A 20,282-nucleotide genomic window follows, 5' to 3' on the forward strand; every position below is an offset into this window, starting at 1 on the left:
AGTTCTGGTACCATGTGAACTTGTTCTGGTACCTGGTGGACTATTTCTGGTAACTGGTGGACTAGTTCAAGTACTTGATGGACTAGTTCTGGTACCATGTGAACTAGTTCTGGGACCTGGTGAACTAGTTCTGTTACCATGTGAACTAGTTCTGGTACCTGGTGGACTAGTTCTGGAACCATGTGACCTTGTTCAGGTACCTGGTGGACTTGTTATGGTACCATGTGAACTTGTTCTGGTACCTAGTGGACTAGTTCAGGTACCTGGTGTACTAGTTCTGGTACCATGTGAACTAGTTCTGGTACCTGGTGGACTAGTTCACGTACCTGGTGGACTAGTTCAGGTAACATGTGAACTAGTTCAGGTACCTGGTGGACCAGTACAAGTACCTGATGGACTAGTTCTGGTACCTGGTGAACTAGTTCTGGTACCATGTGAACTAGTTCTGGTACCTGGTGGACTAGTTCGGGTACCATGTGAACTAGTTCTGGTACCTGGTGGACTAGTTCTGGTACCTGGTGGACTAGTTCTGGTACCATGTCAATTAGTTCTTGTACCTGGTGGACTAGTTCAGGTACCATGTGAACTAGTCCTGGTACCTGGTGGACTAGTCCTGGTACCATGTCAACCATTCTTGGTACCTGTGGACTCATTCAGGTACCTGGTGGACTAGTCTTAGTACCTTGTGGACTAGTTCTGGTACCATGTGAACTAGTTCTGTTTCCTGGTGGCCTAGTTCAGGTACCATGTGAACTAGTTCTGGTTCCTGGTGAACTAGTTCTGGTACCATGTGAACTTGTTCTGGTACCTGGTGGACTAGTCCTTGTACTTGGTGGACTAGTTTAGGTACCATGTGAACTAGTTCAGGTATGTGGTGGACTAGTCCTGGTACCTGGCTGACAGTTCTGGTACCATGTGAACTAGTTCTGGTACCATGTGAACTAGTTCTGGTACATGGTGGACTAGTTCAGGTAACATGTGAACTAGTTCAGGTACCTGGTGGACTAGTACAAGTACCTGATGGACTAGTTCTGGTACCATGTGAACTAGTGCTGGTACCTGGTGAACTAGTTCTGTTACCATGTGAACTAGTTCTGGTACCTGGTGGACTAGTTCTGGTACCATATGAACTAGTTCTGGTACCTGGTGGACTAGTTCAAGTACCTGATGGACTAGTTCTGGTACCATGTAAGCTAGTTCTGATAACAGATGAACTAGTTCTGGTACGTGGTGGACTAGTCCTGGTACCTCATCGACGAGTTCTGGTACCTCGTCGACGAGTTCTGGTACCATGTGAACTTGTTCTGGGACATGGTGGACTAGTTCTGGTACCTTGTGGACTAGTTCTGGTACCATGTGAACTACACCTGGTAACAGGTGGACTAGTTCTCTTACCATGTGAACTAGTTCTGGTACGTGGTGGACTAGTCCTGGTACCTGGTCGACAGTTCTGGTACCGGTGGACTAGTTCAGGTACCTGTTGGACTAGTTCTGGTACCATGTGAACTAGTTCTGGTACCTGGTGGACTAGTTCTGGTACCATGTGAACTTATTCTGGTACCTGGTGGACTAGTTCTGGTACCTGGTGGACTAGTTCTGGTACCATATGAACTAGTTCTGGTACCTGGTGGACTAGTTCAAGTACCTGATGGACTAGTTCTGGTACCATGTAAGCTAGTTCTTGTAACAGGTGAACTAGTTCTGGTACCATGTGAACTAGTTTTGGTACGTGGTGGACTAGTCCTGGTACCTGGTCGACGAGTTCTGGTACCATGTGAACGAGTTCTGGAAGCTGGTGGACTAGTTCACGTAACATGTGAACTAGTTCACGTAACATGTGGACTAGTTCAGGTACCTGGTGGACTACTTCTGGTTCTTGGTGGACTAGTTCAGAGAACGTGAACGAGTTCTGGCACCTGGTAGACTAGTCCTGGTACCTGGTGGACTGTTCAGGTACCTGGTGGACTAGTTCTGGTACAATGTGAACTAGTTCTGGTACCTGGTGGACTAGTTCAGGTACCATGTGAACTAGTTCTGGTACCTGGTGGACTAGTCCTGGTACCTGGTGGACTAGTCCTGGTACCATGTCAACTATTCCTGGTACCTGTGGACTCGTTCAGGTACCTGGTGGACTAGTTCTGGTACCATGTGACCTACACCTGGTAGCTGGTGGACTAGTTCTCTTACCATGTGAACTAGTTCTGGTACGTGGTGGACTAGTCCTGGTACCTGGTGGACTAGTTCTGGTACCATGTGAACTAGTTCTGGAAGCTGGTGGACTAGTTCACGTAACATGTGAACTAGTTCAGGTACCTGGTGGACTAGTTCACGTAACATGTGAACTAGTTCTGGCACCTGGTAGACAAGTCCTGGTACCCAATGGAGTAGTTCGAGGAACCTGGTGGACTATTTCAGGTACGTTGTGGACTAGTTCAGGTACCTGGTAGACTAGTCCTGGTACCATGTGAACTCGTTCTGGTACTTGGTGGACTAGTGCTGGTACCATGTGAACTAGTTTTGGTACCTGGTAGACTAGTCCTGGTACCTGGTGGATGAGTTCAGGTACCATGTGAACTAGTTCTGGCACCTGGTAGACTAGTCCTGGTTCCTGGTGGACTGGTTGAAGTACCTGGTGGAGTAGTTCTGGTACCATGTGAACCAGTTTTGGTACTTGGTGGACTAGTTCTGGTACCATGTGAACTAGTTCTGGTACCTGGTAGACTAGTCCTGGTACCTGGTTGACTAGTTCAGGTACCATGTGAACTAGTTCTGGTACTTGGTGGACTAGCTCTGGTACCATGTGAACTAGTTCTGGTACCATGTGAACTAGTTCTGTAAGCTGGTGGACTAGTTCACGTAACATGTTAACTAGTTCAGGTACCTGGTGGACTAGTTCTGGTACCATTTGAACTAGTTCTGGTACCTGGTGGACTAGTCCAGGTACATGTTGAACTAGTTCTGGTACCATGTGAACTAGTTCTGGCACCTGGTAGACAAGTCTTGGTACCTAATGGAGTAGTTCGAGGAACCTGGTGGACTAGTTCTGGCACCTGTTAGACAAGTCCTGGTACCTAATGGAGTAGTTCGAGGAACCTGGTGGACTAGTTCAGGTACGTGGTGGACTAGTTTAGGTACCTGGTAGACTAGTCCTGGTACCATGTGAACTCGTTCTGGTACTTGGTGGACTAATTCTGGTACCATGTGAACTAGTTCTGGTACCTGGTAGACTAATCCTGGTACCTGGTGGATGAGTTCAGGTACCATGTGAACTAGTTCTGGCACCTGGTAGACTAGTCCTGGTACCTGGTGGACTGGTTGAAGTAACTGGTGGACTAGTTCAGGTACCTGGTGGAGTAGTTCTGGTACCATGTGAACTAGTTTTGGTACTTGGTGGACTAGTTCTGGTACCATGTAAACTAGTTCTGGTACCTGGTAGACTAGTCCTGGTACCTGGTGGACTAGTTCAGGTACCTGGTGGAGTAGTTCTGGTACCTGGTGGAGTAGTTCTGGTACCATGTGAACTAGTTTTGGTACTTGGTGGACTAGTTCTGGTACCATGTAAACTAGTTCTGGTACCTGGTAGACTAGTCCTGGTACCTGATGGACTAGTTCAGGTACCTGGTGGAGTAGTTCTGGTACCATGTGAACTAGTTCTGGTACCTGGTGGACTAGTTCTGGTACCATGTGAACTAGTTCTGGTACCTAGTGGACTAGTTCAGGTTCCTGGTGTACTAGTTCTGGTACCTGGTGTACTAGTTCTGGTACCTGGTGGACTAGTTCAAGTAACATGTGAACTAGTTCAAGTACCTGATGGACTAGTTCAAGTACCTGATGGACTAGTTCTGATACCATGTGAACTAGTTCTGGTACCTGGTGGACTAGTTCAGATACCTAGTGGACTAGTTCTGGTAACATGTGAACTAGTTCAGGTACCTGGTGGACTAGTACAAGTACCTGATGGACTACTTCTGGAACCATGTGAACTAGTTCTGGTTCCTAGTGGACTAGTTCAGGTACCTAGCGGACTAGTTCAGGTACCTGGTGGGCTAGCACAGGTACCTGGTGGACTAGTTCAGGTACCTGGTGGACTAGTTCTGGTACCTGGTGGACATGTTCAGGTACCTGTTGGACTAATTCTGGTACCATGTGAACTAGTTCTGGTACCTGGTGGGCTAGCACAGGTACCTGGTGGACTAGTTCAGGTACCTGGTGGACTAGTCCTGGTACCATGTGAACTCGTTCTGGTACTTGGTGGACTAATTCTGGTACCATGTGAACTAGTTCTGGTACCTGGTAGACTAATCCTGGTACCTGGTGGATGAGTTCAGGTACCATGTGAACTAGTTCTGGCACCTGGTAGACTAGTCCTGGTACCTGGTGGACTGGTTGAAGTAACTGGTGGACTAGTTCAGGTACCTGGTGGAGTAGTTCTGGTACCATGTGAACTCGTTCTGGTACTTGGTGGACTAATTCTGGTACCATGTGAACTAGTTCTGGTACCTGGTAGACTAATCCTGGTACCTGGTGGATGAGTTCAGGTACCATGTGAACTAGTCCTGGTACCTGGTTGACTAGTTCAGGTACCATGTGAACTAGTTCTGGTACTTGGTGGACTAGCTCTGGTACCATGTGAACTAGTTCTGGTACCATGTGAACTAGTTCTGTAAGCTGGTGGACTAGTTCGCGTAACATGTTAACTAGTTCAGGTACCTGGTGGACTAGTTCTGGTACCATGTGAACTAGTTCTGGCACCTGGTAGACAAGTCCTGGCACCCAATGGAGTAGTTCGAGGAACCTGGTGGACTAGTTCAGGTACGTGGTGGACTAGTTCAGGTACCTGGTAGACTAGTCCTGGTACCATGTGAACTCGTTCTGGTACTTGGTGGACTAATTCTGGTACCATGTCAACTAGTTCTGGTACCTGGTAGACTAGTCCTGGTACCTGGTGGATGAGTTCAGGTACCATGTGAACTAGTTCTGGTACCTAGTGGACTAGTTCAGATACCCGGTGTACTAGTTCTGGTACCTGGTGGACTAGTTCAGGTAACATGTGAACTAGTTCAAGTACCTGATGGACTAGTTCTGATACCATGTGGACTAGTTCAGGTACTTGGTGGACTAGTTCAGGTACCATGTGAACTAGTTCTGGTACCTTGTGGACTAGTTCAGGTACCATGTGAACTAGTTCTGGTACCCGATGGACTAGTCTTAGTACCTGGTGGACTAGTTTTGGTTCCTGGTGGACTGGTTGAAGTACCTGGTGGAGTAGTTCTGGTACCATGTGAACTAGTTTTGGTACTTGGTGGACTAGTTCTGGTACCATGTGAACTAGTTCTGGTACCTGGTAGACTAGTCCTGGTACCTGGTGGACTAGTTCAGGTACCTGGTGTAGTAGTTCTGGTACCATGTGAACTAGTTTTGGTACTTGGTGGACTAGCTCTGGTACCATGTGAACTAGTTCTGGTACTTGGTAGACTAGTCCTTGTACCTGGTGGACTAGTTCTGGTACCATGTGAACTAGTTCTGGTACAGAAAAACACACTTTATGTTAATGAGCTAAGGAGTGGGCAGGGACCGTCTACAAAGTCACACCCCCAAAGGAAGCGTCAACAATAACACCAATAACCATGTGGACAGTCTTTATTAGGGCTCTCTATTTACTACAGCAAATATAGTTAAGAAGATACTTTATCTTAAGTACTACAGAAGAACTATTAAAAAAAATACTGTTTATTTATTTTTTTTAATTTTATTAATATTTTATTTAAAGTTTGTAAATAACCAATACTGTAATTAATAGTAATTTCATCTATTATCCTGTAAACCAGGTTCTCAACTGGTCTCACCCTGGGACCCACATTTTGCCACAGTCATTAAATCATGACCCACTTTTTTTTAGAACTCAACCAACAAAATTTAGTCTTTCAAAAATAGCTGTCGACAACACACACACACATAATATTTTTAAAAATATAAATCTATATATTTTCCTGTGCAACATGCATTTCACAGCATGCCTATCAAAAGAAAAGTTTATTTCAAAATAAAAGACAAGTCCAACATGAGAGACATTAACTTAAGTATTTATTTATTTTGACCAGCTGTCCACGACCCACTTTTGGGTCCTGACCCAGGGTTTTCCCCAGAATATGTGCTAAGTCTGGGGATAGTGAAGCCCACCGTGTTTTTGTAAAAAAAAAAAAAAAATGTTAAAAGTTGAGAGGAATTGTGAAATAATGACTTATGTGATATTATAAGCATTTATTAATGATAATTAAATGTAGAGTCTTACAAAAAGGCACAATTTTGAAATACGGTTTAACAAACACAGAAAAATACAATTAAAATAAATAATATCAATTGTTTTCACTGAAGTTAAATCCTAGTGAATCTTAAAACAAGACATTGCTGGTCACATTTCAATGTAAAATAAATGAACATAAATAAAAAAGTGCAAACATGGCCAAGGAGTAAAACCAGGAAACTCAGTGATTGACAGCCTACATCATGAAAAACATGAAAGCTATTAGTCATTTTATCATATATAGTTCATTTTAGTCAGTGTACTGTATTTACATTATTTATTGGTTACTTGTGCTTTCTGCATCTCAATGCTAGTGCCATGGTGTAGAGTCTAGGGCTGCAACTAATGACTATTTTAATAGTCGACGAGTCATTGATTATTGAAACGATTAACTGACTAATCGTATGACAAATCGTACAATTATTTACTCTATGTTGCTACAGTCTTTCTTACATTTGGCTTGGGACAAATTACGATAAATAAAAACAATAAATAAATGAATAAAACAATACTCAACTTAAAGTGTAAACAGGTTCCTTACAAACACAAATTAAACTGAATAAATCATCACCAGAATGTGTTTCATTAATAACATTTACTCATTATAAAAAGCTACAATATCTGCTGACTCATAGAGCTGATATTTTATGAAACATGTTTGTACATATGGGTCACTGCATTAGTAATATTGTATATCATCTATTTATTTCCTCATTTTAATGATTATTTTAGAAACAAATAAAAAGCACATGAAAAGCAAAATTAACTACAACAGTGTTTTTATTGCTGCTGAATCCAGTTTATTTTATATCTGATAGAGTTACATAAAGTTATGGTTGATAAATATCTCACTGATTTACTATAATTAAACTAGTTAAAATAGTTTATTCTTTTCATAAAGTGGTTAGCATTAGCGCTTAGACCAGTCTTATGTGTTGGTCACTGTTACGACCCGAAAGGAATGAACATATTTATAAAGGATACGGGAAAACCAGGATATACAATTTTAACGTTTTTATTTATGCAGTGCCAGGATTGCTGGGTTTCCACTGTTTCCTGAGGAAAAAGGAGCTATCAACAAAGCCCTAAATCCCATGTCCCAAAACTAACAAAAAAACAAAGAACGACAAGGTAACGATTGACAAAGTAAGAACTGAAAGTTGGACCTGACGAGTCAGCTAAACAGAACAAAAAGGTGCAGTTCCAGGTTAACCCTGTACAGGGCCCGCGGAGCTGAGGCCACACCCAAACTAACGTGTGTGCGTGCGCGTGTGTGGTAACTTTTTTAAAATGTTTTAATTACATAAAATAGGGGTTTGTTTTTTACATTTAATTGTTGCTTCATCTTCATCATTTCACCGCACATAAAGACAGGACAGATACAAATAAATTAGATTAATAAAAGTAAACACACAAAAAAAATCATACAGTACATCAAGCAAAAATAATGAATAAATAAATAACACACATCTAAATAGAAGAGTCTACGCTGTAAGCCCGAACGTTCAACTTCATCCATACAGCACTTTAATTTAACTATTATCAAAAAGTACAAGTAGACAGTCATCCAACCTTTTAAGTTCTGGAAAATTTTGACTTTGAAGTTAATCAATTTTTAAAAAAAATAAAAATTGAGGTAATCGATTGCTCAAATTTTTTGAGTTCTAGTAACTTATTTGGGTTTACAGTGATATAGGGCCCATTACATTTTTGGCTAAATTGGCTCCCATATTTTCCTACCTTTGACCATAGTCTGACTGTAATCTTTTCCATGGTGCATAAACTGTAGGGTTGGGTTCATTACGTTTTTCCTTTAAAAGTCAAGGAAGTTAAGTTTCTCTGTGTTGTTTTAAATGAAAAATTAAATTGGAAAGCTCATATTGATTATGTAAAAAGAAAGGTCAGCAAAAGTATTGTCATTTTATATAAAGTTAGAGATATGTTTGATTGCAGCTTGTTGAGGAGGCTTTATTCCTTGATGATTCTCTCATATTTCAGTTATTGTACTGAAGTCTGGTGTAACACATATATCATTACCACATTAGAATCATCAGTAAGAAAGGTTACAGAGAGCACACCAATCATATATTTATTGATAATAAACTACTTAAATTTAAGGATCATGTCGAATTAGAAATTCTGATTATTATGTGGAAAGCTAAACAAAAAAAAAATTTCTAGACAATGTTGCACATGACGTTTGCCATAGAAGAAAATATAACTTCTGGAATATGTTTGTATGGACATCATTAAAACAGAAATCTCTGTCTATTTATGGAGTTAAACTGTGGAATTTAAACGTTGTATAAGTTTTTACAAATTTAAGAAAATGTACAAAGACAAAATTCTGAGAGGTTATGAAAAAAAATTGGAAACACATGAATATAACTGTAGAACTGTAAGAGAAATGATGGTGTTTTTGTTATGATTTGTGACCTGGTGATGAGTTAAGGTGGAATGTTGTGGAATCTAATTGATTTCATTTTTAAGTTGTTATTAGGAACAGATAATACAAGATTTATTTTTCCTCTGTTTCTTTTTGTTCATGTATGGAAAACTGAATTTCTCCATGGGGATGAAAAACATATATTACAAAAAAAAAAAACTGTTTTAATCTTTAAATTGAATGTAAGAATGTGTGTCTTTGTGTGTTAACCCTGAGGTGGACTGGCGACCTATGGGTGGTGTACCTTTAAAGACTTTTTAAAACTTATTAAAATAATGCAATGGGCTCTGGCGCCCTCGTGTGGCCTGGAATAGCAAAAGCATAGATAGTTGAAAGACTTTTAATTAATATGTGGGAATTTTCATTTGTTTTAAATTACTTTACAAATTAAAGTAGAATATAGAAAACTAAAAACACTTATTAAATTAATGAGTTAGACTAACAAAACACTAAAACATTAAAATAAACACTAAAATAATATTAAAATTATGTGAAGACAAAAATGGCCTCAATTCCTGATGAAAAACGAAGTAAATTAAAAACAAATAAAATGACAGCAATAATATTCCATTATTATCATATATTTATAAAATATTAATATAATTACTGAAAATATAACATCAAACCTGGAGTTAATGACACGTGTTACAGGCACGGCCTGTCTCTTTAAGAGAGGTGTTGCATTGTGGGAGGTGGCGGCATAACCGGGTTGTTTACGTGTGGGTAATGTAGTGTTTCCGGTCAGTCCGGGTGTAGATGTTCTCCGTGTGTGCTCTCTCTGTAAAGTTATCATGCAGCGTGTTCATGACCATAAAGAGAGGATTTAAGTACATCATACCCTCAGATACCTGCCTGGGTTAGGGTTAAAAATACATAACCCAAAAACAATGCCAAATAAAAACTTTTGGAGAACAAGACAATGAAAGTAATGTAAAGCACAAAAAAAATAAATGAATCAAAAAACAACAAAATGAGGGGAAAAAACAATAAATACACCATCAAAAGCTAAAAGAACAACTAAAGTAAAACGGGGAATAGTAAACAACTCAAAAACAAGTATAAGCGTAGATTTGTACCGGTGTGTTTTATATGTGTAAGTTTAAGTTAAATCCTGTTGAACATCCTCTCTCGCTCCCTGTTCTTATCGATGCTCGACTAGCCATGCCTGTAACGTTTCACTGCGCATGCTCCGATTATGCCGATGTGGCCGTTGTCTTCCAGACCTTCCTGACGTCACCCAGAGTTTAGGATGAAATAATGAGTGTAAATAATGAAGCTTTTTATGGTTTTACAGCTGTTTGGTGTTTATAGTGAAGTCAGTGTGGAGGAAGGAGATAGACTTATCAACAAATGTGAAGGTAGGATTATTTTAATCAGGCTCTACTACTGTGTATCAACAGAGAGTAATGAGTCATTACGTGTTCATAACATGTGTAATAATCATAGATTTGTCCAAACATAATGATAAAAATCTATTTATACTGATGAAGCAACAGGGAATGCACTCACCTCTGAAGGTGTGCTATGGTATCTGCCACTAAGATGTTGATAGTAAATATAATACTTCTTTTTTTCTTCTTCTTGTTATTAATTGTAAAATGAATGAATCTGTGATAACCACATTTATTTATTTATTTAAATAATATCCAGTGTTATCCAGGAAGTTATATTATTATTCGCATCTTAAAAAATTAAATCCTTGTTTTAATCAGAAATAAAATGCATTAAAAAGTGACCACAAAACGGTGGAAAAGGTGGTAAAATGGGATTTTAATAAAACACAGAAAATTGTTAAAAGTTGCAAATTAGAGAAAAGTAAAAGAAAAGAAGGGGAAAAAGAGAGGGGGAGGGGTTGCAAATTAAAGTGACCAAAAACGGACGGAAAAAGTGGTTAAAAAAAAAAAAAATAATACATGACTCAATTGTCAATATTGGAACAATGAGTTTAAACTGGCTAATAATAGGCATGACAAATGGTGAATGTGGTTAAAATGGCAAAATAAGTATGAAATATGGTGAAAAGAGGTTAAAAGTGACAATAATGGGTCAACATATGCAACATTAGGTGGAAAAAGTGGTGGAAAAGGGTTTATAAGTGCTGAAAATGTCTTCAACGTGGAAAAAATGTGCGAAAAGGTAATAAAAATTTGTTGAAGTGACAGAAATGTAGCAAAAAATACACTAAAAGGAGCAAAAAATATGGCAAGAAATAGTGATGAGAATAGGTTAAAATATGGCAAGTTTGGTGCAGTTTCAGAATGCCCTTATTGTGGCAATTAAAAATAGAAATAAAGTGTAACCTTTTAAAAAAGAAACATTTTGGCTTTTCTTCTAATCTCATAAAAATAAAGTTTGCAATCACAAATGTTATTTTAGAACAGTAATGATAAAGCTATTTATTAATAAAGTTCAAAGAAAAAAGAGCAGCTGTTAATGGATCTTCTTCATCCTCTAGTGTGTAAGTTCTTGACGGTGGAGATGCAGGAGGCGCTGGAGAGGACAGGTCGGTCCAAGGAGGTGCTGGAGTTGGGGGAGGTGCTGGACACGGGCAAGAGTAGACGCAATATTAAATAGTACACGTTGTAAGAACAACACACTCATCAACCATAATTATCCTTAAATAGCTTTAGAATGCTTAGGATTTTAAAGCATTGCATCGTGGGTAGTTGATGATCTGTGTGTTGATGTTTAGGGAGACCCGTTTGACTGAGGCCGTGGACAACATCTGTGAACGCATCCTGCAATACAGCGTTCACGCATAGAGGCCTGGAAGTCTACGCTACGCCAAGGTCAGTCCACCGCCTCATTGTTATCTTTAAACAATCCTCCACTGGTTTTACAAGTTTGGCCTAAAACCTTTGAAATGTAATTATTAGAAGATCTATGCCTAACCAAACATTATTTGTTTAATTATTGTTTTTTTTATTTGGCTTTCATAAATAATGATGCATATTTACAGATATTGTACATGATATGAGTGATAACACGTGTTGTAAAGGCTATTTTACACAATAGGTGTGGCTACAGATTTATACTTGTTCGTTGGTGTACCATGGGCACTAAAAGTCTGGGAACCACTGATCTACACAACTAAAAAATACAAACATGTAGAGGCAGCTCAGTGGGAGCACTAAACAGAAACTAAAAAAGGAGAAGGAGATCAGAAACACAGAACATATAAAGAAGCATAAACTGAATATAGGTCATTTTTTCACTCCAGTGTATTTTGCCAGATCAGCATTTCTTTGAGAGAAATTGTCAGGTTTCCAGATGTTTATGTTTTGCCAGATTAAACTGATGCTGATGTGTTTTATTTTCATAGCATCATATGTGAGTGAGGGGCTTTGATAAGATGACATAGTGGTACATTTGTATTTCTATGAGCATTTGCACATCTGTACGTCATAATGCACATGATGACAGTTAGATATTGGTGCAGTGAGTAAATGTATGTATATTACTGGAATTTATTTATTCTTTTGCCATATTATAGTAATCCTGGGGTCGTGATGATGGGGCCCTTGAATATTGTTGCCCAGGGTACAGCGGTGTTAATCTGGCCCTGCCGTGAGGGAAAGGATGTTTATTTATGTGGAAATGTTCTTCTCACTCTCATCCTTGTCTGTTTCAAACACCGTCTAACCTGGTAAAAAACTACACAAATCATCACTGACTCCTAAATCAGAGACACCAGTGCCTGTTTAACTTTAATGTGTCTATAAAGCTTTGTTTGTTTGTAGCGCTGCTGTGCTCTGTGAAAACATGACTCAGCTTTAATCAGCTTCACCTGCTCAGTGTTTAAACATCTCATCAGAGCTACAGAACATCTGGATAAAGTTGTTCTGTTGTTGTGGACGAGACCATCAATACCAGTGATTGTAGAGTATGAAACATCATAGATTATTGATAATTATTCTAGCTTCTAGTGGTGAAAAAACACTTCTTACACGTGATGTTTGTACATTTATTTTTGTTTAATCATTATGTTCTGGAATGATGTCATCAGGATCATTTAAATTAGGTTAATTTAAATTAATTTGATCAAAACTTAATCAATAAACCTGATCAGATTCAGTAAATCATTGATCTCTGAGGGTAAATATAGTAACATTAATGCTGTTCTCATACATCTTTATATGACATGAATAATTAAAAAGGAGCAGTCAGAATAATCCATGTCACTACAACTTATATCTACCTTTTAATTGTATTTTACTCATTATTTTAAACATAGATTTTTGTTTAATTATAGTTTTCTTTTTTATTGGTATTTATTTTGTTTCCTCACAGTACAACTTATATCTTCCTTTTATATGTATCTTTCTTTTTTTTTTTCATCCATTTTTGTTTAATTATGGGTTTTTTATTTTCTTATGGTCCATGTGGGCTCCCCATGTTGGTGACCCCTGATTTAGAGAAACAAAAAGCAGCATGAGTTGGCATTTTTTGAAAAAGCTGCTAAAGGATCTAAAAAGCAGGCTGAATGCTTCACTCCAATAGGATGTTTACAGGCAGTGGGGCCGTGTGACATCATCAATCACCTGATTTCAAGATGGTGGAACACAGGTTCTTAAACGGTAAAATAGTCCCATTTTTAAAAGTTAATAAAATAAATTTGGTGCATAATAATAAGTTTTGTTTGGTATAGATCTTCTAATAGTATATTTCAATCATTTTAGACCGAACTTGTAAAAAAAAAATGTGGACGATCCCTTTAAAGCTGATCACGTGACCCAAGCAGGAAGTCAGTGTTTTGTTGGTGTGACTACAGGGAACCAGTCAGACCATGACCACACTAAAAAACCTGGTGGGTAATAAGTGAAAGTGGACCTGGGAATGCCGTACGAGCTGTGGGACCAACCGTCTGCAGAGGTCACCGACATGAAGAAACAGGTGGACCTGATCATTTAAAACTTTTAGACGACATTTATTTGTTTTTGTTAAAAGTTAAATCAACACAAGAGTCATTCATAATAGGTAATAGTTTAGTGTTTTAAATAACATGTGTTTACTAATGCAGTTGTGTGTGTGGGTGTGTGTTCAGTGTGAGACCATGCTGGAGCAGTACGAGGACGTAGTGGAGGACTGGTACTTCCATCACCAGGACCAGAGGCTGGAGAACTTCCTGTGTGAGAAGCACATCCTGAAGATGTCAGAGCAAAGTGACAAATATAAAGAAAGAGCAGACAATGCAGAGTGGAATCAAAAAAGTACCGTATTTGAGAGTTAAACTTACCAAGTCTCCTTAGTGCAGCAGTTCCTGATTAGAACCACAGGAGGTGCTAAATGTACCAACTTAAAAAAAAACCAGCCAGAATATTTTCTGAACAATTTGAGCCCATTTTTGCTTATATTTTTTTCTTCAATTTAACTACATTCATGATTTGTCATGCCCATCATTTGCCAGTTTAAACCATTTGTTCCAATATTAACACTTTGAAACCTTTTTACCACTTTTTCTGTCTGTTTTGGCTGCTCTAATGTGTAAGTTTTAACCAGTTTAGCTCCTCCCAGTTGACTCTCTCCGAGGCGAGCTTCCTTCCTGTTCCCTCGCCGCTGTGTCCCCACAGGTGTTGGTTTGTTTTTATTATCCACACTGAGTGCACAGGTCATGTGACGGGTGGCCCCTGGAGCTGCTCCAGGGTCTCTGGGAGCTGGAGTCCACTCTCCAAAGCACTGGGTTTCTTTCCAGTGACGGCGCAGCCACAGCTGAGTTTTTCCACCAGGCGACAAACCACCACGTCTGTGAAGAAGTAACAGAAGTCCTGAAAGTCCATCCTGAGAGAGAACTGGAGCAGTTAGCATATTTTGACTTTTAAAAAGAGGACATTTGGACTGACCTCAACATACACAAAGTACTCAATGTTTTCGTGAATCTACTTTGTAACGGCAAAATATAATATAGTAAATAAATAAGTTGTTATTGTCCATAAGGTTTAAATGTATCTCTTTATAACAAATACTTGAAGACTGAAGTCACTCCCCTTTATCATGTCTTATTACAATCTGTCCTTGAAAAATCTCATGTCTACCTTCTTAAAATCTGTCATTCATTGAAACAATGAGAAACATCTAGAAATTAAAAAAAGAAAAAAACTCAAGGTTTACAGAATATTAAATAATCATTATATACACTTCAATAAATGACAGTGAAAGTTTACATCACATCGTCTAATGCTGACTGAGCTTTATTCTGTCTGTTGTCTGTGGAGACGAGGAAATGATGAGGTCTAGACCAGAAGAACTTTCTACATTCTCCCAGTGGCTCCTTCAGTTTCAAATCCCTCTCTGAACCTCCATGGAGGTTTGATCATCCAGAATGATATTTATTAAATAAATCCACCAGTATTCACAGGCTGCCAAGTTTCAGAAAATGATAAGAGTGAGATTTTAGTGACATGATGCGTTCTGGGAAGAAAAACATGTCCTTTTTTAACATGACTTTGTCCTGTTTTAACGTTGATTTCTACCTTCAGAATGATGTCATCACCTCCATACCAGCAGCTCTCCCTGCACTGTGGCCTCCTAATGCTAGTTTTAATCAACCACAAATTACAAATGAAAACTAACAAGAATTTTGACAAATATTATTTGTCAATATTTCATTTCAACCAATTGTCCATCATTTATCTGGGGACATGTCTCATGTTGTAGGTGTTTATCACAGATGTTGATGATGACAGAGGCTCCCACTTAAAACACTGTGGCCCAAGGCAGTGCTACCTTTACCTCAGCTCTCCTTGTCTGCAACAGAAAGGACGTCATTAAAAAGATCATCATGTAAAAACATTAAAACATCTTGTGATTTTCATCCTTTAAGTGATCACATGATCATATGCAGGTGTTATTATATTATAAAATGCTTTAGAAGCACCACTTCAGTCCACATAAAGCTACAATCTGGAATAACAGCTGTATTTTATACAAGAGGAAAACTTTATTCTTTAAAGATTGGATTGAAAAGGGACAATAATACATTTAATGGATGACAATGGTAATATTTACAATCATTGTGATTTTAAAGATAAATGTTCTCAGAAACAACATTCATTAGTAGTCAGGGCTATTCCTATTGCCTTGATTCATTTCATTAAAGGAATATTACAGTATTCATCAGTATCCACAAAGATCAATAAACTGTTCATTGGAAGTTATTGTTTTTAGACACTGTTATTTATTAAACAATGTTTTCATCTTCAAGTAAAGAGAGAAATAATATCTTCAAACTATTAGAAAACAGATATTATCAAAATTAAGACAAATATTTATCATTTCCTTTATTTCCTAAAATGAAATAGATTAATTTTAAAACAATGAATGATGTTTATCCATGTAAATATATTTTTAATGATTAGGTTTAATATGGATGATTACAGCTCCATGTTTAGTCAAACTAATAATGAAAGTCAACAACACGTCTTTTTTTCCTGTTCTGTGGTGAAGAGGTTTTAGGAAAGAGTTGATGATTGGCTGCTCACACACACTGTGATACCTGGCTTTGATTAGCATTTGGTTACATTTGCTTTTATTTTGAAGGACAAGGATGTGGAATTTATATGTAGCAATTTGATGATATTTGGAAAACATTTGATACATAAATGTAGATTTTTAAAATTATCCCAAATGTTAAAGATTTTAAAATTGATCTTAAAAATGTGTTGAAGTCATTGAAAACATTACAAAATAGAAGAGAAAGTTGTAATGTACCCCTGTTATTATTATTATTATTATTATTATTATTATTATTATTATTATTATTATTGCTGCTTGGATAAGTGTATTGGTGTGATGTTTGTATATGAATGTAGACTGTACAGACTGATCAAAAGACAATACACAACATTGACAATCATGAAATAAACAGAAAAAAACTAAACTTAAAACTAAAATAATTAATTTAACAAAAGGTTTAGAGCAGACATATTTTACATAGTTCATAAATATTTTCAACTTATTTAGAAAATGTAAAAACAGCTTCATTTTTAAATATCTACATTTGTTTTACCAAAAAAAAACTTAACTTTTTTCCTTATATTTCAAACTTAATCTGAAAACCAGAATCCAGACCCATAATATAATCCTGTAATGAAATCCGTAACATATTTGTGTATTTATATGTACAAAAAAAAACTCAATTGTCTTACTATAAATATAAATATCACAAAACCAACAGTTACTTAATGTTAAACATTTAATGTACGAAATCATTACATGTGTAGATATTATTTAAAAATACTTTCTTGAGCCTTCAGCAAACATAAATATCTCTTCAGAATATTTTTACTGAAATCAGAGGGAATAAATTTTAAAATTTATGCATATGTGTGTATCCATAAAATGAAGAGTCCGTCCTTAAGACTGCTCTACTGTAAAGTGTCTTGAGATACCATTGGTTATGATTTGGCGCTATACAAATAAAGATTGACTGATTGATTGATTGATTGATGATAAAATATAATTTATTTTCAAAGGAAGAAGAAAAGGATTATGGTTCAATGCGTGTTTAAATAATTTATTTTCCTAAAAAATAAATAAATGAAACAGTTTTTTAAACAAGGTAAAAGCAACTGTCGATTTAATGTGATCTACAGTGACTATTTTCACTGCTTGTACAATATGTATCTACAATATTGTTTCAGAGAACAAACTAATAATAATTTATTCATAAATTAATTTATACTCAACAAATTTCCTCTGAAATCGATTAAATCATCCACAGACCAAATCCTTCAGTCTGTAACTACTTTATTCACTCTTAAATCACCATTAAACACTGTTGAGAGATATGCTCTCATTTCTGTTATGAGTTATTATTATTATTATGCCCCTGAATATTTGTGTTTAATGTTGTCATTGGCAACCACTGTGATCGCACTGATCATGTGACGTGCAATCAGGAGATGACTTGCATGTGTGTGAATAAATGAGGTGATCCCGTCGATGCGGAGGCTCACCGGAAACTGCAAAACGTGTGCTGTGTTATGTCACGTTAAACGCTGTGTAGAAGTGACTCTTCTAACAAACACATTTATTCTGACTGGTTTGTCATAAAGTTTATAAAAAAGTTGGTTGTGACGTCAGCGCAAAAGTTGAGTGGTTGCCAGGTTGAGTATTTTCCCGCTTATTGTGAGATTATAAAATAACTAACTTAGTGATTAAACAGTTTAATGTTGGTTAAAGGTGATATTTATGTTTTATTTGTATGATGAACGGATGGTTTTTGGGGCATTTCTGTGGATATTCAACATATTTCATGCGGGGAATCGTCGGTTGTATCTGGCAACCAGCTAGAGTCAGGAACAAAGCAGTGAAATGGAGGACGGACAGAGCTGGATGATGACTACCGTTAAACTAGAAGAAGAAGAGGAAAAGGAACAAATATTATGGAGGGAAGTGAAGCTGAGTATGAGTAAGACGGACAGTGATGATGATGATGATGAAGGCTGCAGGAGGAAAGCTGTGCTGGAGGAGCTTCGTCATCCCGACCATGTGTGGGACGGAATGTTTGCTCCAAAGATGGAGAAAAGCGGAGAAGAAGAAACGGAGGAGTTTTCAGATGTGTGCTCTGTGAAGGAAGAGGTTAGAACACTCCGTGTGTTTCCATTCATTCACTCACTCACTCACCACATTCATCCGCTGTTACACACACACTGGAGACTAGTTTAACTGGTGACCCACTTCATTCACACTCACATTTCTCTATCAATATGTGACGATGTAAAGGTGGAACAACCTGTGTGTACTCAGTGGAACACAGAGAACAAACTACAGAAAAACACACTTTATGTTAATGAGCTAAGGAGTGGGCAGGGACCGTCTACAAAGTCACACCCCCAAAGGAAGCGTCAACAATAACACCAATAACCCTGTGGACAGTCTTTATTAGGGCTCTCTATTTACTACAGCAAATATAGTTAAGAAGATACTTTATCTGATTTATGTTTTCATAAATATCCAGTATTAATGTCAATAATTAGTAATAACTTTAGAAAAAATAACTAGTACCATGAGAGCAACTGACAGTCTTTGTTGTGTCTGCCCTTTTAAATATATATAAATATATGAAACGTGACTTTCTACCATTTTGATAAACTCTGAAAACCTTAGGCAATCGTTAATATTTTCCCCTCTAAGTACTATGAAAGAGATATTAACACAAATGCTGTTTATTAATTTTATTTTATTATTATTATTTTACCCCGCCCAGCGCCCAATGAGAGCTGGAGATTGGCACTGGCAGACCCCCGCAACCCTGTTTTATTTTTGTCCACATGTGGCTAAGTTTTGGGTCAATGTACAGTCATGGTTAAGGTCTATAGATATTGTTTTGTGAATCACACCACAGAATATTTTGTGTTGTTGAAGGTAAATGTAAACACTTTTTGAATCTGATTATCTTGCTGGGTAAAATGTCTGTTTTTAAAGCTAAAACTATATCAAATATATGTATAAAACACTTTAATAATAGAGTTTATCATCAGTATACGCTAGAAACTATCATAGCAACAAATAACAACAGAATAACTGAGCATGAAAATAAATGGAATGTTTGTTTACTTGAGTTAGAGATATAGTTATTAGTAGGGGTGTAAATCATTAGCTTCATCACAATACGATGTTTGCCGATATCACAAAGTCTGTCACGATACAAATTTGATTAGTTTCACAAGCCTGTGATGGATATGATGTGATATCATATGATCACCTCACACAATCATTTACATGTTTATCAGCTCACTAAAAACAACAGAAATATGATTTAACCATTTTATTTCTAAGGTCTTTCAGGCATTAAATAAACAATATAAACACCATTCTGTAACATTGAACTAAGTGTTAAACTTTGAATTGTGTGAGTGATAAAAAGTATCTATAGTTTTATTTAAATTACTATGGTGTAATACGTTTTTAATAATACAAAAATATGGCTTTAAAAACAGTTGATTTCACTGTAACAAACTGTAACCAGATGGAGAAAAAAGTGTCACTGGCATATTATTATTATTATTATTATTATTATTATTATTATTATTATTATTATTATTATTATTATTATTATTTTAACATTGACATGTTAATGAATCCACACTGTTATATAACTAAGTATAAAAACGTATTTTAAGGGGCATATAATGAATTTGTGTAAAACAAAAATGACCACATGGTTTATTTATTTTGATTTGGTTTTAAAACAGAATAACCAAAGGACGAAGGGTACACAGATAATAATGCTACATATATGGTTTTGATAAAACTTCTTTAATATTAAATAAATATCTTAAGTGGACTTCCACACACTTGTTATTCAGTAGTTCTGTTTATTTACATGAACAGACGTTGTTTGTTGTGAGGAGTTTGTATAAATCAACCCATTTACGAGCACTGACCAAATACTGAAAGTATCAGATCTCAGTGTGTGTGTCTGTGCACTCACGTGTGTGCTAAACCCCTAACAAAACAACCTTCTTCAACCTAATTCATATCATCTTAAAATCAGCATCACTACTATTGCGCTGCACTTTGATTATTGTT

General features: G+C 37.1%; 1 pseudogene; it reads left to right on the forward strand.

The window, feature by feature from the left end:
• The first annotated feature begins 8,575 nt into the window (after positions 1-8,575).
• LOC114459227 (protein canopy 4-like) lies at positions 8,576-14,678 on the forward strand (annotated as a pseudogene).
• The last annotated feature ends 5,604 nt before the right edge of the window (positions 14,679-20,282 follow it).

This window comes from Gouania willdenowi, unplaced genomic scaffold (assembly GCF_900634775.1).
Source record: "Gouania willdenowi unplaced genomic scaffold, fGouWil2.1 scaffold_275_arrow_ctg1, whole genome shotgun sequence".
Lineage (NCBI taxonomy): Eukaryota > Metazoa > Chordata > Actinopteri > Blenniiformes > Gobiesocidae > Gouania > Gouania willdenowi.